Raw genomic sequence first — 19328 nt, 5'->3', positions numbered from 1 at the left:
ATAAATCACAGCAAGATCTTTTTTGATCCACCTCCTAGAGTAATGGAAATAAAAACAAAAATAAACAAATGGGACCTAATGAAACTGAAAAGTTTTTGCAAAGCAAAAGAAACTACAAACAAGATGAAAAGATAACCCTCAGAATGGGAGAAAATATTTGCAAACGAATCGACGGACAAAAGATTAATCTCCAAAATATATAAACAGCTCATGCAGCTCAATATTAAAAAAACAAACAGGGCTTCCCTGGTGGCACAGTGGTTGAGAGTCCGCCTGCCGATGCAGGGGACGCGGGTTCGTGCCCGGGTCCAGGAAGATCCCACATGCCACAGAGCAGCTAGGCCTGTGAGCCATGGCCACTGGGCCTGCGCGTCTGGAGCCTGTGCTCCACAACAGGAGAGGCCACAACAGTGAGAGGCCCACGTACTGCAAAAAAAAAAAAAAAAAAAAAAAGACACATGCACCCCAAAGTTCATTGCAGCACTGTTTACAATAGCCAGGACGTGGAAGCAACCTAAATGCCCATCGACAGACGAATGGATAAAGGAGATGTGGTACATACATACAATGGAATATTACTCAGCCATAAAAAGGAACAAAATTGGGTCATTTGTAGAGATGTGGATGAATCTAGAGACTGTCGTACAGAGTGAAGTAAGTCAAAAAGAGAAAAACAAATATCATATATTAACACATATATGTGGAATGTAGAAAAATGGTAAAGAGGAACCGGTTTGCAGGGCAGAAATTGAGACACAGATGTAGAGAACAAACGTATGGACACCAAGGTGGGGAAAGTGGCAGGCGGGTGGTGGTGGTGGGATGAATTGGGAGATTGGGATTGACATGTATACACTAATATGTATAGAATGGATAACTAATAAGAACGTGCTGTATAAAAAAATAAATAAAATAAAATTCAAAAATTCCAAAAAATAAAAGGTGAGATACAAGTTTACATACAGTTTATTAAATTATATGCTTTACTAGAGAAAAAAACTGCACACAGGAGATTGGCTGTAGAAAACAGAAGGCGTAGAAGACTGATGGGGGGATTCCTGTAACAAATCTACCATTTTTCCAGCAGTGAGAAGAATAGTACCTTGAGTAGCATTTTCAAAGTTTCTATTTAAGAAAAATCTGAAGACAAAAAGGACAAAAATTATTCCTAAATCCCTGTACGTTATTATACTTCCTAAGGAGTTTTAGGAAGACAGATGAGTGTAAATCGCCATATAGGTGATCTCAGCAATAATTCAAAGAACTGAGTGCAAACTCAGTACACAATGGGTGGAAGAAATGCCTTTGACCTCTACCACTCCCCAAAAAACATAAATATTTATATCTTAATTTCACTCCTGCAAAAAATAATGGAAACAAAATGATTAAATCCTAAGTGGTAATTTGCTTTTTATTGCCCCAAATAAATAAATGCATAAATAGGATACCTAAAGGAAAAATAGAGGGAAAGATAAATATATGTATATTTATTTTTATATAAATAATTATTACATATCATAACATTATATAGAAAACTATATATATAACTATATATGTATGAACAATATTTTTTTAACATTTTAAAACAGCAGAATGTTTTTGTTTGAATACAATCTTTAAAAAGCCAAATATAAGTAAATAACATGGTACTGGGTTATAACTCACAGTTTAAGATAAATATCCACGAGTCCATACTGATATATATAAATAATTGAATAAATAAACAAGTGGGGATGAAAAGACAAATCTGCCATGCGGAAGAATTCCAAATCATTTATGCAGCTGCTTGTCCCTACCGAAGAAGTGGAGTATAACTCGCCATCTCAATAGCGTGGGCTGTGCGGAGTAACCTCCCTCCAAAGAGTACAGTATTGGGAGGGGGGGAAAGAGTAGCTTCACAGTGGAGGAACCTTCCAAACACTCCCTCAGGCAGGTGATCAAAGTTAGCATCACTAGTGGTAAGTCATGTTGTTGGTGTGTGCTCTTGACGTGATGAGACCACCTCTGTGGTCTTCCTCTCAAAACTCATAACCCCAGTCTATTCATGAGAAAAACATCATGAAAATTCTAATTGCTGGACATTCTACATGATACCTATGGGGTACCTAACCAGTACCCCTTTAAACAGTCAAGGTCATCAAAAACATGGAAAATCTGAGCAAGTGTCATAGCCCAGAGGAGCCTAAGGAGACATGGTAACTAAATGTAACATGGTATCCTGGATGGGATCCTGGAACAGAAAAAGGACATTAGAGAAAACTGAGGAAATCTGAATAAAGTATGGACTTTAATAATAATGCATTAGTATTGGTTCTTTATAACAAAGGTGCCATCCCAGTGTAAGTTGTTAGTAAGATAGGAAACCATAGTTTACCCTGTGTACCATCTTTGCAACTTTTCTATAAACCTTAAACAAAAAGTTTATTTTTAAAAAGGTAAATATATAAAATCATGTTTTTTTAATGAGATACTTTTATTAAAAGTAGAGTTCAGAGAAGCTCCAGAGCCCTGCTCTCTATGTCTCTGACCCTAGGGACTTCCCTGGTGGTCCAGTGGTTAAGACTCCACACTCCCAATGCAGCCGGTCCAGGTTCAATCCCTAGTCAGGGAACTAGAGCCCACATGCATACCGCAACTAAAAGATCCCTCACGCTGCAACTGGAGATCTCGAGTGCCACAACTAAGACCCGGTGCAGCCAAATAAATAAATAAATAAATATTTTTTCAAAAATCTTAAAAATATATATATCTCTGACCCCACCCACTGCTCCAATCCTAGCTTGCCCCTCTGAAACCCAGAGCAGTTTGAAATCACTATCATGAAAAACTGGGACAAGTTACCATTACAAAACACCGGCCCATTTCAGGCAGCCTAGCAGCACTGAGCTGCATGACTTCAGCTGACTGTATTAGACCACAAGCTCTATGTGGGAACCACATCTTAGCCACACAAGCGCATGCTGAGCGCTCTGTTGACAAAACACTCTGCTGACAAACTCACCAGCACCAGCATGAGCAGCACCATTGCAAACACAAGGTGATGGCTTTCACCACCAGCCCTACTGGCCTTTCTTGGCCACAGATCTGCAAAAATTACTTCCCCATTCGTCAAGTCTGTTCCCTGTGAGATCAGAAAGGACAAACCTCTCCAACATGCCCTTCTGGTCTCCTGGAGTCTTACAGAGTGATGCACACTCCCCCTCACCCCCATAACCCCACCCAAACACCACCTCCGGTAGAACTCAAAAAAGGAGGGAAACAGGAGATTCCGAAAATCAATCAGGTTTATTTTATACTACTTTCATGTTTAACTGATCCATTTTATCACAGATTAATCACCCACAGGACAAATGGGTACAGCTGAATCAAGCCCTTACACTCTCTCTGCAAATGAAAGTTAACATTCACACAGAGAGCTACAGATTTTGTTTCCCATCAGTTGAGAGTGGCCATTGTTCCAAATGGCAGTAATATCTCAGCAGTGAATCTCTGTCATGAAAGTAACATCTGTGGAGTCAGGAAAGAACTACTGAGAAAACAGATGAATCATTTGGGAACCCAGGGTTCACACTAACATCACATACTTATGTAGCAGTCTGGAGAGGCATTCATTTTACAAGTAATTAGTGAGCACCCGCTACATGCCAGGCAAATCCCAGCTCTCATGGAGCTTATGTTCTTATGTAGGAAACTCAATATTTAAGAAAACAAGACATGAAGAAAAATTCATAGTGATAAGCGCTGGGGTGAAAATCCCCCACGGTAAAATGCTAGGATGATGAGGCTGTGGGCGAGGTAATAGGGACAGATCGGGGAGGAAGATTTTATGGTCGGGAAAGACTTGCCAGACAGGTAATATTTGAGCTTTTTGTCACTGACCCAAATGTCAAAGAGATGCAAGCCATGCAAAGACTTGGGAGAAGGGTGTTCCTAGCAGAGGGAATGGCACAATGCAAAGGCCCTAAAATGGAACCAGGTTGGTGTGTTCCAGAAACAAAAACCTCCTGACAATCCCCAGAGATGGGCAACTGTAGTTCAGAAAGGTGAAATCTGAGGCCAACGTGGAAATAAACCCAGCACAGCCAACTGCCCTGCTAGTCTCCAAGCACCATGCAGAGCTGTGTCCTTAGCTGGGAAGCTAGGCCCCAAAAGAACTGAGTGCGGGGAATCAGGCCCTCATCTGAGAAACACGTGCATGGGGCAAAGAGGCAGCCTCTGAAAGCTGTTTCACAGGAAGAGAATTTGAGGCCAAACATAAAAATCAAGACTCCTGTGCAATGTGGCCAGGGCCCAGCAGCCCAAATGACTTGATACTATACAGAGCATGTGAGGCCCCAGGGCTGGGCAGCAAGGGCCCACAAGGGCCAAGCAGGTGCACGGGATGATTGTCAAAATCCAAAGGGAACTTACTATATACTGCACTGAGTCTCCCCCACCCCAAGAATCCCAATTTAGTAGGTATGTGACAGACCTGGGAATCTGAATTTAAATAAGTTCCCAGGTGATTCTGTTTAGCCAGATCTTAGAATGACTGTGATTGGGAGTGAGGAGAGGGCAAGCTTGTCCTGGAGGGGAAAGTTGAGTCTGAAGAATCCTATCTCTACAAACGAACAGAATCAAGGACTGAAGTGAATGCAGTAAAAGCATTTGGTATAACTCAGTGTCCATTCATAATTTTAAAAATTATTTAAAAAGAAAAAGGGAAGTAAAATTTTATAGCCTAATAAAGATTATCTAAAAAATGTATAGCTTATATCATTTATGGAGAATTTGAGAGTATTCTCCTAGGAATAGGAATGAAACAAGATTGTCAGCTACTACCACTTATATTCAATGCCATTATAGATGTCATATTTAATGCAATTAAACAAGAAAAAGAAAAAAATCTTATACAAGTTGGGAAGAAAAAAAATAAAGTGAATGCAGTTGAAATAAAAAATATATATATACGAAACCAAAACTGTTCCAGCTAATAGGAAAATACAGTTAAGAACATTGTATAACTAGGTGTATTCCTTTCCCTCCAACGACATCTCCAAATTCAGGAGACATTACCTTTGTTTTCAATATAATGCACTCAGTGTAAGTTTAAAATCTAAACTTAGGCGATATGATGTTTCATAATGTCATGTTTAACACTGGCTCATGAAATTCCTGAAAATTTAAAACCAGCTCTCAGCATGAGCCAGTTCCAGCGTACCACTGGCAAAAGCTTTTAAAAAAAACAGTCCACTGCCTTTCCTTTCCTTTCCCTCTTCAGGTCTTAGTCTTCTCTTCCCTACAATCAATGTACAGCCTTCACACCTGCTCCTAGGAGCCCCACGGTTCCAGCTGCTGAGGGGCAGCTGGTGCCAGGAGGTGGGCAGGGAGGGGGATGGGAGGAAGCAGCTGGCTCACTGGCCCCATCTAGGACTCATCAAGAATGCCTGTGCTTGGGGTGTTTTACATACTGGGATTTCACACAAGAGCTCATTCAGAAAAGCAGTTCTTGGGGGCAGGGCGGGGAACAGTAACGACAATGTTTTTCTTCAAGTGTGAAAAGTGCTGGTCTAGGTTACTGACACACAGTCTACACGTCCATCCATGATGGTGCAGATATGTGTTACCCACACCCTAATAAAGCTCGTGGTGCCAACGATGCCCTCCTCCAATCTAATGTAAAGCTAAAGAACGTGATGGGAGGGATATTTTTCCAACACAGCACGAGTTAGTTCACTCTCACCTTGAGAGCGCACTCTATTCTTAATTCTAAATACATTTTAAAAATACACCTCTAGGGCTTCCCTGGTGGCGCAGTGGTTGAGAGTCCGCCTGCCGATGCAGGGGACACGGGTTCGTGCCCCGGTGTGGGAAGATCCCACATGCCGCGGAGCGGCTGGGCCCGTGAGCCATGGCCGCTGAGCCTGCGTGTCCGGAGCCTGTGCTCCGCAACAGGAGAGGCCACAACGGTGAGAGGCCCGCGTACTGCAAAAAAAAAAAATACACCTCTATACATACGCTCCTTGGTAAAGAGCAATGAATCCTGCTTCTCCTACTAAATGCCATCCTATGCTTATAAATTAAGAAAAATCAAATTTTCTACCTAATGTCAAAACACATACCCAAAAAGTATGACTGTCAACGGCATACAGTCCATTCTCCCTAGCTGTAACCAGCTCTGCTGCCAGAAGTCTTCCTACTGCTTCTCATCACTGGGGTTTCATGGAATGCCATTCTCACTTAAGAATTCCTCCTGGGCAAAATTAATTTCTCCCTCGTCCACATTCCCATAAGGCCCCACCTCCATGTCTCCTCCAGCAGTGATTCCAGTTTGCTTGGTTATTTATGGATGTCACTCCTGCTGGATTTGGGATGGAGCAGGGAGGGCGATGTGAAAGAGGGGAATCTAACATTTATTGTGTCATTTCTATGTTCCAGGCTCTACGCTAAATGCTTTACAGTCATCGTTTCCTGTAGTCCTCACAATAATCCTATGAGATAGGTGCTATTTTTATCCCAATTCTACGGATAGGTATAGGGGATTTTTTTTTTTTTTTTTTTTTTGCGGTACGCGGGCCTCTCACTGTTGTGGCCTCTCCTGTTGCGGAGCACAGGCTCCGGACGCGCAGGCTCAGCAGCCATGGCTCACGGGCCCAGCCGCTCCGCGGCAGGCGGGATCTTCCTGGACCGGGGAACGAACCCGTGTCCCCTGCATCGGCAGGTGGACTCTCAACCACTGCGCCACCAGAGAAGCCCGGTATAGGGGATTTTTAAGTTACTTGGCTCAGGCTACATGGTGCTAAGAGTCCTCAGGACCTGAATCCTAGCTCTCTGGCTCCTAGGACAAGGCCTGTGGTCATTATTCCTCCTAGTGAGGAACCTGTGCGGCTCAACTGTGTCTTACTGTTATTTACCTTACTTGCTTTACAAGACCCGCTTTGCTTTGTCACTGTCTCATCACCCTGCATTTCCAGCCAAGACACTGGCAGCTTGGGGTTGGGACTGCGGTGAGGTGAGGGTTAGGGTTAAAAATCTTTGCTCCGTGTTCCTAGCTTTGAAATATTTAGCATCTACAATATCCTATCACGTGATTTTTTTTTTTTTCCTTAGGATAATAGGATTCTGGAACCTGCATCTCAGTCCACTGCTACCTCCCCAATATCCTTACTTCAAAGGACTCTTTCATCAGAATTTAGGTAGAAAACACTGCAGGAAAAGGACAATAAAATGAGTACAGCTGCTAACTCAAAATGCCACAGACTCTCCACTCCACATTTATAAATTTATTTCGAAAAATAGTTAAATGGCACGGCAGAACAAATAAATAAGTAAAACTTTCACTATAAAAACCTTCTTTTTGGGAAATATTTACATATTTTGAATAATGAATCACACCATCTTGCTTTATCCTTTAAATGCACCCTTTGATTCTGCTCACACTTATTGAACACTACAATGGACAGTGGCAAAAACACAGTCTGTGACCTCTCACAAGGAAGATGGGTGATAAAATAATTGCAAACCCAGTGATTCTAATATCATGTTATATGTAAAATTCATTCATATAAAACTAGTGTAAACAAAAACAAACTAGGTTGGTATGAAGATCCTAAGCAGGGACTAAAAGTTCCCTGGTATCTCCCTGTCCACATGCTTTGTTGATTAGCAATAGTTTTAAGCAACAGTAAGATCACTTCAAGATAAAGACCTGAATGTAAGACCTGAAACTATAAAACTCCTAGAAAAAAAACATAGGCAGTATGCTCTTTTTTTTTTTTTTTTTGCAGTACGCGGGCCTCTCACTGTTGTGGCCTCTCCCCTTGCGGAGCACAGGCTCCGGACGCGTAGGCTCAGTGGCCATGGCTCACGGGACCAGCCGCTCTGCGGCATGTGGAATCTTCCTGGACCGGGGCCCGAACCCATGTCCCCTGCATCAGGAGGTGGACTCTCAACCACTGTGCCACCAGGGAAGCCCAGACAGTATGCTCTTTGACAATGGTCTTAGCAATATCTTTCAGGATATGTCTCCTCAGGCAAGGGAAACAAAAGCAAAAATAAACAAGTGAGACTACATCAAACCAAAAAGCTTCTGAACAGCAAAGGAAGCCATCAACAAAACGAAAAGACAACCTACTAAATGGGAGAAGATATTTGCAAATCATATATTCAATAAGGGGTTAATAATTCAAAATATATAAAGAACACATATAATTCAACAACAAAAAAACAAATGACCCAGTTTAAAAATGAGCAGAGGAGATGAATAAACATTTTTCCAAGAAGACATACAGATGGCCAACAGGCACATGAAAAGATGTTCAACATCACTAATTATTAGGGAAATCCAAATCAAAACCACAATGAGATATCACCTCATGCCTGTTAGAATGGCTATTATCAAAAAGGCAAGCAATAACAAGTGTTGGTGAAGCTGTGGAGAAAAGGGAACCCTCAGTGTACTTTTGGTGGGACTGTAAATTGGTGCAGCCACTTTGGAAAACAGTGTGGAAGTTTCTCAAAAAATTAAGACTAGAACTAACTACCATATGATCCAGCTATCCCATTTATGGGTATTTAACCAAAGAATACAAAACACTAATTTAAAAAGGTATATGCACCCTATGTTCATTGCAGCATTATTTATAATAGCCAAGATATGAAAACAACCAAAGTGCCCATCAATGAATGAATGGTTAAAAAAGATGTGGTATATACAATGGAATATAACTCAGCCATAAAAAAGATGAAATCTCGCCATTTGCACAATATGAATGGACCTTGAGGGTATTATGCTAAGTGAAATAAGTCAGAGAAAAACAAATACTATATGATTTCACTCATTTGTGGAATATTAAAAAAAAACAAACAAAAGAGCAAAAAAAAGAACAAACCTACCAAAGCAAACCAAACATGTAGATACAGAGAACAGAGCGGTGGTTGCCAGAGGGGAAGGGCCAGACTTTGGTGGGGGAGGGTGATATGGGTAAAAGGGGTCAACTCTATGGAGACAGATGGAAACAAAATTCTGGTGGCTGTAGTGTATACAGAAGTAGAAATATACTGTTGTACACATGAAACTTACATAACGTTATAAATCTATGTAACCTCAATAAAAAATAATAAATAATCACTTCAAGATAAACCAAAGAAAAGAATTCTCAACTACATTTGACATTTCAAAGGGCACTGTTAAGAGGAACCACACGGAAGCCTGGGCTTGTGTAAAGAGCTGACGAAGGTTTCAGCACCCTGTCTTCCCCCGTGCTGGCTCCTCTCTCCCTCTCCACCACCTTCCCTTTTCCATGTTTATTCCTTATTCCCCTTCATCCAAATGTACTTACTCTCTGCAAAAGACGACTTTGAAAAAAATCACTGTGGAATATTGAACTTTGATTTTCCTGTCCTTAATATAAAGTTTGGCAGTTTATGCCCTTACAAGTCTCTCCCTCTCTCAACAAAAGAGCCACAACCAAAGTTATTTTTATTTCCATGTTGCTCTTGGCTCATTTTCTTTTGTGCGTCAGAGACTTTCAAAAGGTTCCCGACTCTAGATCCAAAAAGCTCAAAAAATGACTGAGTACAGGATAAAATATTCCTCTCATCCAGAGGGGAGCCTGAGGTCTAGGTAGGCATTACCAGCAGCTGGGGAAAGAATCCGGGGTTCTGAAGCCCTGAGCAGCAAGACTTTCCAGGACCCACAGTCGCCCACAAGCTTCTGCTCCATCTGCCCGGAACATAACCCAGGACTTTATTTAGCAGATTGGCTCTGGAATGGTCATAATGATTATTAAAATGTTGAAGAGTTTCCCCACGACTGGCAAATACTGCCCCCCACCAAAATACACACCTTGGCCTCCCCAGGTCCTCTCAGGATCCCTGTCCCAAACTCCTTACAATCAAGAGGCAAGGAGACCAGTAGAAAGTCTCCAGGACCCTCCCCCAGTGCTCACATAGCTGGACATAACCACACTCCACTTTAATTTCCTCTACTGAAAAATAAGGGCATTGAACTGATTCTCTGAGTTGTACTTTGATTGCAATTATGTCAAATTATTTATCCCTGAGGACAAGGACAAGATAGGAATATAACAGTATGAAGAAAGTTCATCTGTTAGGAGGGTGGAATCTCGGGTTATATTTTTCTGATGAGACAGCAGTGCCAAAACCCTGGGTTCAGGATGCCTGGGATGGAACCCCAGGTCTGCCATGGGCTAGTTGTATAATCTCGCTGTGCCTCAAATTATCTCATCTATAAAATGGGGATGGTAGGACCATTACCTACTTCACAAGGTTGTTTTGAGAATAAAATGTACTCATGTTTGTAAAACGCTTAGAATAGTACCTAGCGCACAGTAAGTACCTTTAAGTGTTGATTAAATAAGCAAATCATGTTATTCTGTCCCAGAATGTTTGTTCAATAAATTCAAAAATTAAGCAACTTTCACAACACAAAGGAAAAAAATAACTGTGACAGTATGAAACACTTACATATCCATATACTGTTGTTTAATAACCCAGCACTAAAACATCTGAGATCCAGATTTTACACTGCACTGTGCACTTAGGGAAACTAACACATTGGAAGGCATTTCCACTTGCAGCATGAGATATGATTTGTACCACTCCTTTTCTAATCAGAAGTGTCACAGGCTTATGAGAAATTTAGGTTACAAGTTTCTCATTTTAACCCTGCAAAAACATTTACCCATACCCTGGTGGGAGAATACATTTTATTTTGTGGTGCTAAGACTTAAGGGATTATAAACATAAAACCAGGCCTCGCACAGCTACAGCTTCTCTCGCGGACACAATGACTCAAACTAAGAGTTTAAAGGGCCATATCTTATGTGCTGGGTCCTCTGGCATCAATCTTTAAAAACACCTAGGGTGGAAAAGAAACTGCTACACCTAGCAGCTAGCTTGATCAAAACTCCTTTTAGAGGACTTCCCTGGTGGCGCAGTGGTTAAGAATCTGCCTGCCAATGCAGGGGACGCAGGTTTGATCCCTGGTCTGGGAAGATCCCACATGCCGCAGAGCAACTAAGCCCATGCACCACATCTACTGAGCCTGTGCTCTAGAGCCCACGAGTCACAACTACTGAGTCCGCAAGCCACAACTACTGAGCCTGCATGCCACAACTACTGAAGCAAGCACGCTTAGAGCCCGAGCTCCAAAACAAGAGAAGCCACAGCAATGAGAAGCCCTAGCACCTCAACGAAGAGTAGCCCCCACTCGCCACAACTAGAGAAAGCCCAAGCGCAGCAACGAAGACCCAATGCAGCCAAGATTAAATAAATAAATAAATTTATATAAAAAAAAGAACATTAAAAAAAAAGCAAACTCCTTTTAGTTACTAAAAGGCTGCCACAACCTGAGCTCAAGCATAATTTAGAAACATGCTACTGCACTGCTAAGGAGACAAAAGTATTTCATTTTTCTGTTAGAGATTAAGGAGAGGAAACTATCAACAATAACTCCAGGGAATTCCCTGGTGGTCCAGTGGTTAAGACTCAGAGCTCTCACTGCCCAGGGTGCGGGTTCAACCCCTGGTCTGGAAACTAAGATCCCACAAGCTGCCCGGTGTGGCCCAAAAAAACCAAAAACAAAACAAAACCAAAAAACTCCCTTACCTGTTTCTCCCACTTAATAGCTAAACCTCACAGTACCTTTACACACAAATTTAAATAGCTCACGAGTTTATCCTCATAGAGTAATGTATTAGACCTTTCCTGATGGAGGTAAGATTTACTATACTAAACACAGTCTGGCTACAGCTTTTCAATTTTCTTCTTTAAAAGTGAATTTCTCTAAAGCTATGAGAAGGAACTCAAACTTTGCTTAGTGAGAAAGCTAAAGCTTGAATTACAATCATTATCATTAAAATGTTATTAAAACCCTAAAACAAATGAAAAGAGTTTTGTGGAGGGATAGTGGCAATGGTAACACAATAATATGAAAGTACTTAATGACACTGAACATTATACCAAAAAATAGTTAAAATGAGGACTTCCCTGGTGGCGCAGTGGTTAGGAATCTGCCTGCCAATGCAGTGGACACGGGTTTGAGCCCTGGTCTGGGAAGATCCCACATGTCGTGGAGCAGCTGGGCCCCTGCGTCACAACTGCTGAGACTGTGCTCTGGTGCCCGCGAGCCACAACTGCTGAGCCCGTGTGTCTAGAGCCCGTGCTCTGCAACAGAAGAAGCCACCGCAGAGAAGAGTGGACCCCACTCTCCACAACTGAGAGGGCCCATGAGCAGCAATGAAGACCCAAGGCAACCAAGAATAAATAAATAAATTTATTTTTTAAAAAAAAAGTTAAAATGACAAATTTTATGCTATGTGTATCTTAGCACAATAAAAATAAAGTGAAATAAAATAACTAAAATACCCTGTAAGGGCTTCCCTGGTGGCGCAGTGGTTGAGAGTCCACCTGGCGATGCAGGGGAAAACGGGTTCGTGCTCCGGTCCGGGAAGATCCCACATGCCGCGGAGCGGCTGGGCCCGTGAGCCATGCCGCTGAGCCTGCGCGTCCTGAGCCTGTGCTCCACAAAGGGAGAGGCCACGACAGTGAGAGGCCCCCGTACCGCAAAAATGAAAAAAAACAAAGAAAAAACAACAACCCTGTAAGACTTAAAGGTAAATGAAATTTATAACAAATGATTTTCAATTAAGAAACACATATTTAGTAATCAGACAACTTCTAAGGAGCAGGGTCCCCCACGACCTAGTTGTAAGTGCATCAACAAGCCTAAATGAGTGTTAGACAGCACTTCTCGCCATGGTTCACAAATATTCTGACATCAGGAACAAACATGGTGAAGACACACTTTCCTCAAAGCCATAACTACTCACACTTTTTATATGGATTGTGAATTACACTAGATCCTGAGAAGACAGGCTGGGAGCTCAGACAATTAGTGAAAAGATCCTCAAAGAACATTTAAAGGCTGTGTACAAATTCAAGCTAAAAGCCTGTGTACAATTCACTTGTATGTATGTTATCACAAAACATTTAATACTATTAAAAATTTAATAAGAATTTAAGAAATTCTTATTCAAATAGGCAGTGTGTAATTGTGGAGCCTGTTAATAGTTCAAGCTGTAGATTCTTTCCATTCTTTACACTTTCACTGCACCACCATTAACTGGCCATTTAACACAGCACAGAGGACTCTGGACACCTGGTCTCCCCAAAGCCCTGAGAAAGCACTCAAAGGGTGATCTAAACTGTAACAGGCAGGCCTGGCAGATAAAGTTAAGGGAACTCCTCATTCTGGGGAAAAACCTAGCGATAATCAAATGCAGAAACCCTTATGGTCAGTAAGAATCTACTTGCGTTTAGTACTTCACAGAGGAAGTAAAGAAGGCAATAATCGGAGACTAGGAGAGGGAGCAAATATAGGCGTGGCGGTAGCTCTGGACTGATTCTACAAGGGTAGTTCTGAAGGGCTTAACAAAATCCTATTCAAGGCTTGGAGCACCACGCTCTTGGATCTGAGACCTAAGTCCCACATACCTGGAGCTGGAGCGAGAAAAACAAGTCCCTTCACACACGCCCAGCTCCTTGCCCCGCACCTTGCCCTGCCCGACCCCGGCGTCGTCACTTCGTGGGCCCCGCATTTGGCAGCTGTGTGGCCACACGCCCGGGACCGTTCATCTGGCGGTCTGGGCTCCAAGCCTCGGAACGCAGCACTTCCTGGTTGGTCCGGGATGCTGGTCCCATCGCGCCCGCCATCCCGGTCATCCCATAGCGCACGCGAGCCCTCGGGCGCGCGAGATGACCTGGGGTCACCGGACACACTGTACTGGGGGCCTCCGCGGCGAGGGAGATGGGCACATCCTGCAGAGGACGCCCCCAACTTCGGCCCGGAGCCAGCGCGGCTCTGCGCGCCACACAGCCGCCCGCCCCGGCAAGAGTGAGCGCCGAAGTTGTCAGCGTCGACTCTGCAGGAACCCGGGACGAAGGCGTGCACAGGAGGACCCCGGAGGCTGCCAGGGAGGCCGCTCCCGCGAGGCCGCACGAAGCTGGCGCCCGCCGCCGACGCCACTGCCAAGGTTCCGTCCAAGTTGGGCGGGGAGCGGCCAGCTGCCCGAGGCTGGCGGGAGGAGGGACAGAGAGCGAGCGCAGCGGAAACCGGCTCCCGCGGGAGCTCTGCGCGCCCCAGCCACGGCGCGGCTCCTACCTGTGGGGCGAGGGCGGCCGGCCGCGGGAACCTGCGCGGTGGCGGCGGATTCTCGGGGCTCGGGCGCAGCTGGCACCACTGGAGGCAGGGGAGGAGGGAAGGAAGGAGGGCCTGAGTGAGGACCGCGCCGTCTCCCGGAACTCGGCGCCGGGATTCGCGCTGGCCCGGCAGGGGTGGGGCGAGGCGGTGTCGGTCCGGATGCGTCGCGGCGCAAGCGGGCCGCCATCGCTGGGCAGGAGGTCTCCGGCCGCTGGGCCTCTCTCCTGGTCCGTATTTCTGATTCTCTCTTCTCCCAGAGTTTCAGAACTCAACTGCGTTAACCTAGGGAACGTTCACTAGCATTTTTATTATTATTTTTAGGTACTCTTGAGCCGCCAAGGGCCCAGACACTGTTGTAGGAGCTTTGCCTAGATTCTTATCCTCGTCTATCGCAGCTGGTAGCCAGAATTGGTCTGTTTTACAAGTAGGGGAGAAGAGCCAAAAAGTGTAGTAACTTGCTTGAGGTGACGCAATTAAGAAGTAGGAGTTTCGTTGATGTCATCCATAAGGTTTCTTCCAACTCCCTGGCGGTAGGTGTTATCACTAATTTACAAGCAAAGGAAACTGGAAACTGAGACTCAGAAAAGTGACGTAACCAGCCTAAGGTCACCCAGTCAAGAACGTAGGAGACTAGAATTTGTGTCTTGATGTCTGAAACTCAAGCTGGGTATAATTCAGAAATCTTAGTATAAAATAATAAACCAGGAGTAAAACATGGAAAATTTCCCATTCCACCAACAGAACTGTCCAAATACAGCGATTTTGATGTCCACTTTGAACAAAGTCTTAAGAAAAAAAAGAACCAGTTGTCACGTGGCTTGACTAGCAGCCATTTTGGAATATAGCTTTGAATATGTGCCACTCTAACCTCATTACATAGTGTTGCTTTCTGCCAAAGCCAAAGGAAGCTATTGCCTCCACATACCCCAAACTGTTAATAATGATGGCTTCTTTGAAGCACTTAGTGGATACTGCGTGGCCGAGACTGGCTGAGTTACATAATGTCTTACTGCACACGTGGAACTACATGAAGTGAAAAATATAATATTCCAGTCCAAAGTAGGGTAGGAGAAGTGAAATTATACTGTAGTCTGGAACTCTGTTTTCCTGTAACCTATAGTTGCTCAGCTCTCCCTGGACTACATTTTTCCCTCTTGAGCACATCTTTTCCTAATGATAGAAGAGTCACACTGCCTTCACTCTTTCCTTGTTGACAGAAATGATTGATGTCTTTTGAATCCTATGATACTGACAGAATTTTACAGTTAAACACATGGCCCTCTGAGCAAGCAGAGTATTGCCTAAGAGGACTTTGGCAAGTGTAAGACAAGCATGTTACCAAAAGGCTGAATACCCTTTCCTCCCCTTATTTCTCAAGTTTTATTAGTCACAGATGATTTGATAAGTATTATACGCACAAGTAATGCACTCTTACGAGCTTGTCTTTAGAAATTATAACACTTTTGATTGGGAACCAGCAGGCTATAAAATTGCATCCCAAATTCGAAGTGTCATCATTAAAACATTTGGCAATAGGTTTTTCTATTAACTATAATAAGAAATAAAATTATTTAAGTGCCCTCACAGTAATTGAATTTCTGCTTCCCTGAGCTAGAGGAATAAAATAGAAAAAGGCCATATGTTGTTTAGAGATAAACTTAAGCTATGGACTGTCAAATATAAGTTTTATATATAGTATGATTCTTTATGTGATTATTTTTGTTGTCCTGAGAGATTTGCTGACGGTTGGTTGTTGTTTTTCCAAATCTTGCATATCTTCAGAGATGTCAAGAAAGAATTGACTATGGAATCCTGTTATAAATCCATCTGGATACATATTTGACATTTTTATCACACAAGTGGTATTCTAAATCCTCTTCAATTTTTATCTTTTCTTCTCAGTATAAAAGTAATATATGCCCATTTTATAATTTTTACATTTATATTTTACAAAAATACAAGGTTTTGGAGACTACAGAAAATAATTTTTTAAATTAAAATCACCTATATTCTCCCCTTCACACATACCCATTATTAACATTTTGTTATATTTCCTTTTTGTTTTCTATACATAAAGATTTGTTACAAAATTAAATTAACACCACCTGTACAAACAATGTTGAATCCTGTTTATCTCACTGAATATTTATAAATTGAGTATTTTTTTACCATCACTAAATTAAAAAAATATTTAGTGGTTGAAGAATATTCTAATTATTTACTTATCTGCTCATCTGTTGGTGGCTTTTAGAATGTTTCCAGACTTTCTAGAAGTTTTAAGTCATTCAGGAATGAACACTGTGAATACCCATCTTTGTTGAGAATAGGGACCTAAGAATGGAACTACTGGATCAATATTTATAAACATTTTTGAAACTCTGTGAGATGCTGCAAAAATACCTTCCAATATTAAGTATAATCTTGCTTATAATTTGGAAATGTGATGGACCAAAATCATATCTTGTTTTAATCAGCATTTCTTCAATAATCAATAACGATGAAAACTTTTTTCATGTTTATTATTTGTACAGTTTACTGAGAATGATCTATTCGTGTCTATTGCCTGTTTTTTCCTATGTGATATTATTGCTGCTCTTGTTAATTTACACTAATGCTTTTAATAGAAACTTTATTTATATATGTATTATCTATAGAATAAATAAAATTTACATACCAGTGTGCTCCCCCAGATTTTATCTTGTGGTATATTTTATATGTACGCTGCTGTCCAGATCATCTAGGTCATTTTTGGATACCCAGCATCCGTCATCTCTTCTAATAATTCCATTTTCTTATAGAGAATTATCTCTACCCAAATGTGTATAGTCTCAGCAAAAGGATAATTTGAGGCAGCAATCTCCAAGACAAAAGGCAGATCCTTCCTCTCTATTCCCACCACCAGTTCATTTATCCTGTAGGTCAGGTGGACTGAATCCCAAGGAATGAGAGAGTGGGTAGTGTCTGGGGTTGGGCTCACTGAACAGAGGCAGTAGCAGCTTCAGCAGCAGCTTTACCCTGACCAGGGTGGCGCAGTCAGAGACAATTCCCCACTTCCTGATTTGTTTGTTTTTAACCTTATGGCACTTCCTTTGTAACTATTGGTTCCAGTCTTGTCTCCCAGCCTTGCCTTGAGTCTTTGAGCCCCTGGGGCCCTTTTCCTTCAGATAGCAAGAGTCTGCATCCATTGCTTGTCTCTTGATAACCCTCACTAACATAACTTGTGTGACTTCTATATCATTCCATCCACCTAACAGTCCCCTGATGAGCACTTCATTTATTCATTATGAATCCTAATTAACTAATCACAGTACACATGCTACTCTGGAAACTCAGAGTATGAAGCAGGATATTTTATCCTCGGTCACCTGCTGACATAAATCATTTTAGCCATCATAACAGTGATGGAATGAAAGACGAGAATAATGTGATTATCAAGGCTTAAAAAAAAAAAAAATGACAGTGGTTAGGACCAGAACTCTCAAGAGAGAACGAGGAACAGAGTGGATATTGCTAAGGTGTACGGAAGCATTGTAACTCTCGATCTTCATTTTAGCTTCCTGCGGACCATTCATCCATTTCATGATTTCTCCCAACAACACTCAGTTTGTGGGCTGTCTACCATGTGACTCTTTAAAAAGGGGCCGCACTGATGCCTACAACCGGAGCTGAAACATCAGAGGTAATCTTCTCAGTTACCCTTAGCCAGTCCCTTTGAAGTGTTTTCATATCCAAAGACCCAAAAGGATCCAACTGCCCTAACTGTCAGTAGGTAAGTCTAAAACCTTGTTTAAAATATCTTTATATCTTCAATGTTTATGTATCTTTTAAAATTGTATTCATTTTCATGGATTTGTACATTTATAAAAGTAGCATGATTATTAAGTGAGAAAACATGCAAAATCATTTAAAAGAGGGAATATTTGTTTAGCGTGATACAATTGTACGTCAGTTGGTTGCTACAATTGTATTCAAGTAACTATAAAAGCAACTGTCATCAGTTCCCCCCAAATCCATAAATTGCACAGTAAAAAAATGATGTCAAGGAGGTATTGCTTTGTGACTCCATAATAAAGAAAAACATGTTTTTCAAAGCTAACATGTTTTATACAAACATATCTATGTATTTTTAACTTTTAAACTTAACATCAAGTATAAAGTTTCATTCATTCATACATTATAAAAACCCACTATGTTGCAGGTACTGTTTTAGTAGCTGCAACATAGTGGGTTTTTATAATGTTAAGTTTAAAAGAAGGCACTACATGAATAAGACAAATGAAGCGTCTGCTTTTCTGTAGGAGGACAGACTGAAATATGTAGGAGATGAAAGGTACTATGAAGAAATATAAACCAGGGTAAAGGAAAAGACAAGGGCTTCCAGAATGAGGTTGAGGGAAGCTGACAGAGAAAAGCATTAGCAGGCTTCTCTGATAAGGTGACACCAGAGCAGAAGAAAAGAAGCAAGTCTTGCAGATGTCTGGAGGAAGAGCATCAACCTCATGGTTGTACAAAGGCCATGAAGTAGAAATATATTTGATATTTTCCAGGGAAGAGTAAGGAGGGAAAGGTGAATTGAGTGGCGTGAGCAGGGAGAAAAATGATAGAAAATGGAGTCAGAGGGGTGGCAGGGTGCAGGTTCCTAAGAGGAAGGGGTTTGAATTGAATGTTGTGTGTTTTACTTTATTGAAGTATAGTTGATTTACAATGTCATGTTAGTTTCAGGTGTACAGCATAGTGATTCATATATATATATATATTCTACATATATTCATATATATATACATATTCTACGTATATTCAGATATATATATATATATATTCTTTTTCAGATTCTTTTCTCATATAGGCCATTACAGAGTACTAAGTAGAGTTCCCTGTGCTATACAGTAGGTCCTTGTTGCTTATCTATTTTATATATAGTAGTGTGTATATGTGGAATTTAATGTTGATTGATACGAAAATCTTGAGGCGGAAGAGGGACACAGTATGACTTTTGTTTTAGAAGGAGCACACCTACTGCCATCTGGAGACTAGACTGCGTGGGGGTGAGGATAGAAGCATGAAGACCAAGGAGTAGTCCAAGGAAGGATGGACTGGAGTGAGAGTCATGGAGGTGTTGGAAGGG

At 41.9% G+C, this 19328-nt stretch overlaps 1 protein-coding gene across 1 annotated transcript in view; it reads right to left on the bottom strand.

Annotated features, from left to right (window-relative positions):
* PLD1 (phospholipase D1) overlaps positions 1–14320 on the bottom strand; it is a 198693-nt gene extending 184373 nt beyond the window's left edge. Inside the window, exon 1 of the mRNA XM_029215542.1 lies at positions 14165–14320. The gene's annotated coding sequence lies outside the window, so the exon portion shown is untranslated. The remainder of the gene's footprint in view (positions 1–14164) is intronic.
* Between the last annotated feature and the right edge of the window lie 5008 nt (positions 14321–19328).

The sequence above is a fragment of the Monodon monoceros genome, unplaced genomic scaffold, assembly GCF_005190385.1.
Source record: "Monodon monoceros isolate NGI ecotype Baffin Bay Population unplaced genomic scaffold, NGI_Narwhal_1 Super_Scaffold_11, whole genome shotgun sequence".
NCBI classification, from domain to species: Eukaryota; Metazoa; Chordata; class Mammalia; order Artiodactyla; family Monodontidae; genus Monodon; species Monodon monoceros.
The sequence above is the reverse complement of the archived record's forward strand: the minus strand, read 5'-3'. Positions and strand labels throughout refer to the sequence as shown.